Source organism: Lathyrus oleraceus, chromosome 1, assembly GCF_024323335.1.
Source record: "Lathyrus oleraceus cultivar Zhongwan6 chromosome 1, CAAS_Psat_ZW6_1.0, whole genome shotgun sequence".
NCBI lineage: Eukaryota > Viridiplantae > Streptophyta > Magnoliopsida > Fabales > Fabaceae > Lathyrus > Lathyrus oleraceus.
The window spans coordinates 32516808-32525879 of NC_066579.1; positions in this window are offsets into that span (position 1 = coordinate 32516808).

Consider the following 9072-nt stretch of genomic DNA (forward strand, 5'->3'; position numbering starts at 1 on the left):
ACCAGAATTTCAATCTATATGTTCTTCATAGCATTTTGAATATTTTTAAACTTTATTTCATTGGCGACAGTATTTGATATGTTATCAAGAAATGTTACATTGTGACTAACTATATCAAGGTTGATCTTAATATTGTTTTTATTATTTATTTAAATTTATAAAAAGTTTTCGCGGTATTCAAGTCAGAGGAGGAAGTAGTTATAGCTAATGTCGATGCTTACGAATACAAAGATTTGACAGAGACTTAAGTGCAGTAAAATCTTTTTATTTGACGAATACAATAATATTTTTCTAAATTGTATATTTTTTATTAAGGTTCCATTTTTATTATTTATCCTGAGCATCTCTCTCTCTATATATATATATAAATATATATATATATATATATATATATATATATATATATATATATATATATATATATATATAGCAAATAGAACTTCAATACATCCGCTTCCTTGTTCAGAAAACTTCAAGAGCATGAAATAGAACTTGAAAGATTAGAGCAGCATGAAATACAAGTAAAAGATTCAAAAGATGTTGTATTAAAGAGAAGAGTTAAATTTTATGATAGCAATCAAGAAGAGGAATCCACTGATGACGATGATGATCTTATTAAAAGGTTTGAAATTTCTTCAGAAAAGAAAGGAAAAAGTAGATCATTCACAATGAAGCACCAATAAGGAGAGTTACTTGTTTTGAATGTGGAAAAAGGGAACATGTCAAGAGTGAATGTCCTACACTTGAAAAGAAAGAAAAAATCCAAAATAAGAATCATAAAAATGTAAAGAAATCATATGTAGCATGGGATGACAATGAAATAAGTTCATCTTCAGATGATGATCATGCATGCAAGGCATTGATGGTCTAACATCATTCAAGTGATGAAGAACATGAGGTTAGTGATTCTGGAACTGATGATATTCCATCTTATGATGAATTACAAAGTGTTTTTCATGAACTACATGATGAACTTTTGAAAATTTCTAGAAAATATTCAAGTCAAAAGAAAACTATTTTAAATCTAGAAAGTAAGGCTAATAAAGGTTAAATGGAGTAAGACTTTATCAAAAATTCAGCATGCAATAATTGTTCATCTCTTGAGTCTAAAATTATTAAATTAAACCAAGTAATTATGAAATATGAAATGAATTCAACAATGTAGAATCAAAGAAATAACATGTTATAAATCATCATAAAAGGTTTTATAATAAGAATCATATTTTTAGACCTACTTGTTTATATTGTAAAGCAAAAGGTCATACTACTAATGCTTGCAACATAAGAAATTATGGTATTCCTTGTAGTGAGTATGTGTTGATGAGGAAGGTATCTAACCCCCCAAAAGGACCCAGATAAAATTGGGTACCTATATGTAACTAATTATTTTGTAGGTACTTGAAGGTCATATGCAAGCATTGACAAATCAAGATTGATCCTTTAAGACACAAGATCATATGATATAATAGTTTCTAAAAGTTTCATTGATTGGAAATATGTTTTAAAGAAGCGTCAACATTTATATCAACTTTGACATCAAATCCTTGAAGGAGATAAGTGTCTAATTTTGTGCTATTAATTTTCAATTATAAATATATCATTCATATGTTATCGCCTTGCTTTGTACTTTATTCTACTTTGTCTTCTTTTTGATGATGTCAAAAGGGGGAAAATAGTAGGTATTGTATATGTTCATGTTCATAATTGTTTCAGGGGAGAATTCCTTGAATGGCAAAAGCAAGAGGGATATATACAAGATAGGGGGAGATTCTAGTTTCTACTCAATATTTCAAAATGTCACATATTTAAGCAACTCTTTAATGAACAAGTTAAATTTAAAATGATGGTTTATCATCATCAGGGGGGGGGGGGGGGGGGGTTTAAGAAGAGTTCTTATTATCCTTGATTATAGTTTTAATGAATACAAACACATCAACAAAAACAAGGAGTCAAAGCTTGAAGACTAGAGCAATCAAGTTCAAATTATCAAAAAGCTTTAGAAAATTAATGGAAGAATTAAGATGATTGAATATGCATTACAATTCAACTGTATATATATATATATATATATATATATATATATATATATATATATATATATATATATATATATATATATATATATATATATATATATATATATATATATATATATATATATCTTAATTGCTCATAAAAAGCATTCATATTCATATTAAACCTTTCATGTATCTTTTAAAATGATTTTGAAACTAACCATTATGTTTTTGGTAAAGTGTGGCATTTAAAACGGGCGTACTTTTAAAACTGCCACTAATTTCACCATTTATTCGAAATGTAAAAATACGTTAATTTTTGAAAATAAGTCGGGTGTAACCGGTTACACATTCAAAAAAATTAATTTTTAAGTACCGGTTCAAGTGTAATCAATTACCACTTAAGTAGCGATAGTGGTTCACTCATTTACTGATCCAAACAAATCTTTTAATGTTATTATCAACCATAGCATCTTTTCATGCATTCACACACTTTCAGAGATGTGTTAAGGCACTATATATACCATACATTTTGGAATTTGAAACTCATCTCTCTTTCATAGCAATTCAAACTCATTACTCTCTCATTTTTAAAACAAATGTCATGTGACTTAAATTTTTGTTTGAGTTACTGCATACATTTTCGTCATCTCTGAAAGTTTCAACACTATAACCATTGAGAACTTGAGTTACATATTATGAATTTCCTACTTGATAGAGAAGATCAATTCTAGGAATTGATATACATTGTTATACAACTTCAAACACGTAAAAATTCAGATTGTTGTGATTTCCTTGTTGTCTAGGATTGTTGGAAGCAAGAGAGTGAATAAGGGAGGATTGTTCTCTTGTTGAACTTTGTAAATATCATAAGGAAATTGTCTTTATTGATTGTGTTGCTTATGTTAGAATATTGTAGGATAAGCCTTTGTGGAAGACTTGTACAAAGATCTGACATTGTAGAATATTATAGGATATATTGTTGTGTCCTTTACTTTCAACATTTATTTTCCAGCTTATTTACTTTCATATCATTTATGAAAAATAAGAAAACCAATGCTAACGCTTTAAATTGAGAAAAGTCCAATAGATCTAATTCACCCCCCCCCCCCTCTCTCTCTCTATGAGATTATGCAAAAACTTACAATTGGTATCAGAGCAGGTTCAAGTAATTTGCTCTTGTGATCCATAATAGCTTCCACGAACCCCGTCTTCAGAGATGGTGGCAACAATAACAAGCCTCCATTGTTTTGTGGTGAATACTTCTATTTTTGGAAAATCCGCATGAAGGCTCATCTAGAAGTACAAGGGGAAGATATATGGGATGTTGTACAAAATGGTATATTTGTTCCTACTAGTGTTGTCGATGTTATTGATATAAAAAAGATTAAAAGGTCATGGAATGAAGATGATAAGAAGGAGGTACTCTATAACAAGAAAGCAATCAACATACCTTAAAGTGCAATTAGCATGGATGAATTATTCTATGTCTCTCAATGTACAACGGGAAAATAAATATGGGATACATTGGTGGAAACTCATGAAGGAACCGCTTAAGTAAAGAGATCAAGATTGAATATCTTGAGTTAAGATTACGAGTTATTCAGAATGCAACCAAGAGAATCAGTCCTTGCACTACAAAAAGATATTTGTTCACTTAATAAATCACTTGATTGCTCTCAGTAAGACTTTTACTAATGATGAATTAAATCTTAAAGTTCTTAGGTCTTTAACCAGGGAATGGAAACCGAAGGGCAATATCAGAAAAGAAGAGTCTTTCTACCATGATGTTCTCTTCCTTGTTCGGAAAACATCAAGAGCATGAAATAGAACTTGAAAGATTAGAGCCGCATAAAATACTAGTAAAAGATTCAAAAGATGTTGTATTAAAGACAAGAGTCAAATTTCATGATAGAAATCAAGAAGAGAAATCAAATGATGGCGACGATGATCTTATTAAAAAGTTTAAAAAGTTCTTGATAAAAGAAATGAAAAAGGAGATAATTCACAAAGAAGTGCCAACAAGGAGAGTTACGTGTTTTGAATGTGGAAAGAGAGAACATCTCAAGAATGGATGTCCTACACTTGAAAAGAAAGAAAAATTAAAAAACAAGAATCATAAAAAGTAAAAGAAAGCATGTGTAGCATTGGATGACAATGAAATAAGTTCAGCTTCAGATAAAGATCATGCATGTAAGGCATTAATGGTCTCCCATCATTCAAGTGAAGAAGAACATGAGGTTAGTGATTCTGAAATTGATGATATTCCATCTTATGATGAATTACAAAGTGTTTTTCATGAATTGCATGATGAACTTTTGAAATTTTCTAGAAAATGTTCAAGTCAAAAGAAAACTATTTTAAATCTAGAAAGTAAGGCTATTAACACTCAAGTGGAGTAAGACTTTATCAAAAATTCAGCATGCAATAATTGTTCACTCTTGAGTCTAAAATTGTTGAATTAAACCAAGTAATTATGAAATATGAAAATGAATTCAACAATGTAGAATCAAAGAAATAACATATTGTAAATCATCATAAAAGGTTTTATAATAAGAATCATATTCTTAGACCTACTTGTTTATATTGTAAAGCAAATGGTCATACTACTAATGCTTGCTACATAAGAAATTATGGTATTCCTTATAGTGAGTATGTATGGATGAGGAAGATATTTAACCCAAAAGGACCCAAAGAAAATTGAGTAACTAGATTTAACTAGTCGTTTGTAGGTACTTGAAGGTCATATGCAAGCATTGTCAAATTAAGATTGATCATTTAAGGCACAAGATCATATGATATGGTTGTTTCTAAAAGTTCCGTTGATTGAAAATATGTTTTGAAGAAGCATCAACATTTATATCAACTTTGACATCAAATCCTTGAAGGAGATAAGTGTCTAATTTTGTGCTATTAATTTCCAATTATAAATATATTCTTCCTATGTTATCACATTGCTTTGTACTTTATTCTACTTTGTCTTCTTTTTGATGATGTCAAAATGGAGAGAAATAGTAGGTATTGTATATGTTCTTATTCATAATTCTTTCAGGGGAGAATTCCTTGAATTTCAAAATCAAGGGGAAGATATACAAGATAGGGGGAGATTTTAGTTGCTACTCAACAATTCAAAAAGTCACATAATGAAGCAATTATTTGATGAATAAGTTAATTTCAAAGGATGGTTTGTCATCATCAAAACGGGAGAGAATGTTAAGAAGAGTTCTTATTATCCTTGGTTATAGTGTTGATGAAGATAAATACTTCAACAAAAAGAAGAAGCCAAAGCTTTAAGACTAGAGCAATCAAGTTCAAATTATCAAAAACCTTTGGAAAATTAATGATAGAATCAAGATGGTTGAATATGCATTACAATTGAAGTATAGATATCTTAATTTCTCAGAAAAATCATGCATATTCAGCTTAAACCTCTCATGCATCTTTAAAATGATTTTGAAACTTACCATTCTGTTTTGTTTGTAAATTATGGCATATGAAACCGACGTAACAGTACTTTAAAACTGCCACTATTTTTACCATTTACTCGAAATATAAAAATACATTCATTTTTGAAAATATGTCAGGTGTAACCGATTACACCAATTCTGATAACCGGTTACACATTCAAAAATCTTTAATTTTTTATTACCGCTTCAAGTGTAACTGATTACACCATTTCTATGAACCGGTTACCATTGAAGCAGTGGAAGTGATTCACTCATTTTCTGATCCAAACAAATTTTTTAATGTTATTTTCAACCATGACATCTTTTTATGCATACACACACTTTTAGAGATGTGTTAAGACACTATATATACCATGCATTTTAGAATTTGAAACTCATCTCTTTTTCATAGCAATTTAAACTCATTACCCTCTTATTTTTAAAACAAATGTCTTATGACTTAAATTTTAGTTTAAAACTTACTGAATACATTTTCATTCATCTCTGAAAGTTTCAACACTATAATCATTGAGAAATTGAGTTACATATTGTGAATTTCCTACTTAATAAAGAAGATCAATTCTAGGAATTGATATACATTGTTATACAACTTCAAACACTCGTAAAAATTCAAATTGTTGTAATTTCCTTGTTGTCCAGGATTGTTGGAACCAAGAGAGTGAATAAGGGAGGATTTTTCTCTTGTTGCACTTTGTAAAGATCATAAGGGGATTATCCATATTGATTGTGTTTCTTATGTTAGAATATTGTAGGATAGGTCTTGGTGGAAGACTTGTACAAAGATCTGACATAGTGGAAAATCACTCACAGGGAGTGAGGGGACTGGAGTACTCTCTAATTGTAAGGAAAACCATAATATACCATTGTGTCATTTACTTTCAACATTTATTTTTCAGTATATTTACTTTCATATCATTTCTGAAAAATAACAAAACAATGCTAACACTTCAAATTGAGAAAAGTCCAATAAATCTAATTCACCCCTCCTCTTAGAGATCACGCATAAACTTACAATTGGTATCAGAGCATGTTCGAGTAATATGCTCTTGTGATCCATAATGGCTTCCGCGAACCCTGTGTTCAGAGATGATGGTAGCAAAAACAAGCCTCCATTGTTTTGTAGTGAATACTTCGTGTTTTGGAAAATATGTATGAATGCTCATCTAGAAGCACAAGAAGAAGATATATGGGATGTTGTACAAACTGGTCTATTTGTTCCTACTAGTGTTGTCAATGTTGTTGAGACAACAAAGATTAAAAGTTCATGGAATAAAGATGATAAGAAGAAGGTACTCTACAACAAGAAAGCAATCAACATACTTTAAAGTGCATTTAGCATGGATGAATTATTATGTGTCTCTCAATGTATAATTGCAAAATAAATATGGGATACAATGGTGAAAACTCATGAAGGAACCGCTGAAATAAAGAGATCAAGATTAAATATGTTGAGTCAAGAGTATGAATTATTCAGAATGCAATCCAGAGAATCAATCCTTGCTCTACAAAAGATATTTGTTCACCTAACCAATCACCTGATTGCTCTCGGTAAGACTTTTACTAATGATGAATTAAATCTTAAAGTTCTTAGGTCTTTAACCAGGGAATGGAAACCAAAGGTGACAGAAATATCAGAAAAGAAGATTTTATATACCATGACGTCCGCTTCCTTGTTCGGAAAACTTCAAGAGCATGAAATAGAACTCAAAAGATTAAAGAAGTATGAAATACAAGTAAAATATTCAAAAGATGTTGTATTAAAGACAAGAGTTAAATTTCATAATAGAAATCAAGAAGAGGAATCAACTGATGACGATGATGATCTTATTAAAAAGTTTGAAAATTTATTGAGAAAAGAAAGGAAAAAGTATATCATTCACAAAGAAGTACCAACAAGGAGAGTTACTTATTTTGCATGTGGAAAAAGGGAACATGTCAAGAGTGAATGTCCTACACTTAAAAAGAAAGAAAAATTAAAAAACAAGAACCACAAAAGGAAAATGAAAGCATATGTAGCATGGGATGACCATAAAATAAGTTCATCTTCAGATGAAGATCATGCATGCAAGGCTTTTATGGTCTCAAGTCTTTTAAGTGATGAAGAACATGAGGTTAGTGATTCTGAAACTCATGATATTCCATCTTATGCTGAATTACAAATTGTTTTTCATGAATTACATGATGAAATTTTGTAAAATTTCTAGAAAATGTTTAAGTCAAAAGAAAACTATTTTAAATCTAAAAAATAAAGCCAAGAACATTTAAGTGGAGTTAGACTTAATCAAAAATTCAGCATGCAATAATTATTTATCTCTTGAGTCTAAAATTGTTGAATTAAACCAAGTAATTATGACATATGAAAATAAATTCAACAATGTATAATAAAAGAAATAACATGTTGTAAATCATCATAAAAGGTTTTATAATAAGGATCATATTTTTAGACCTACTTGTTTATATTGTAATGCCAAAGGTCATACTACTAATTATTGCTACATAAGAAATTATGGTATTTCTTGTAATGAGTATGTGTGAGTGAGGAAGGTATCTAACCCAAAAGGACCCAAAGAAAATTGGGTACCTAGATGTAACTAATTTTTTTGTAGGTATTGAATGTCATATGCAAGCATTGTCAAATCAAGATTGATCCTTTAAGACATAAGATCATATGATATGGTAGTTTTTAAAAGTTTCATTGATTGAAAATATGTTTTGAATAAGCATCAACATTTATATCAACTTTGACATCAAATCCTTGAAGGAGATAAGTGTCTAGTTTTGTGCTACTAATTTTCAATTATAAATATAACCTTCCTATTATATCACCTTGCTTTGTACTTTATTCTACTTTATCTTCTTTTTGTTCATACTTATTTCAGGGGGGAATTCCTTAAATTGCAAAAGTAGGGGGGATACATACAAGATATGGGGAGATTCTAGTTGTTACTCAACATTTCAAAAAGTCACATATTTGAGCAACTCCTTGATGATCAAGTTAAATTTCAAAGGATGTTTTGTCATCATCAAAAAGGGGGAGAATGTTAAGAAGAATTCTTATTTTACTTGGTTATAGTTTTTATGAAGACAAACACCTCAACAAAAGGAAGAAGTCAAAGCTTGAAGACTAGAGCAATCAATTTCAATTATCAAAAAACTTTGGAAAATTAATCGAAGAATCAAGATGGGTGAGTATGCATTACAATTCAAGTATATATATCTTAATTAATCAGAAAAATCATGCATATTCAGCTTAAACATTTAATGCATCTTTTAAAATGATTTTGAAACTAACCATTCTGTTTTTGGTAAATTATGGCCTTTGAAACCGACTTAATAGTACTTTCGCTGACACAATTTGCACCATTTAAATAAAATGTAAAATCACCTTAATTTTTGAAATTATATCAGGTGTAACTAGTTACACCATTTCTGTTAACTGGTTACACATTCAAATTTTTCAATTTTTGAGTACCGCTTCAGGTGTAACAGGTTACACCATTTCTAGTAACTGGTTACCACTAAAACAGTGACAGTAGTTCACTCATGTTCTGATCCAAACGAATTTTTGAATGTTATTATCAACCATGGCA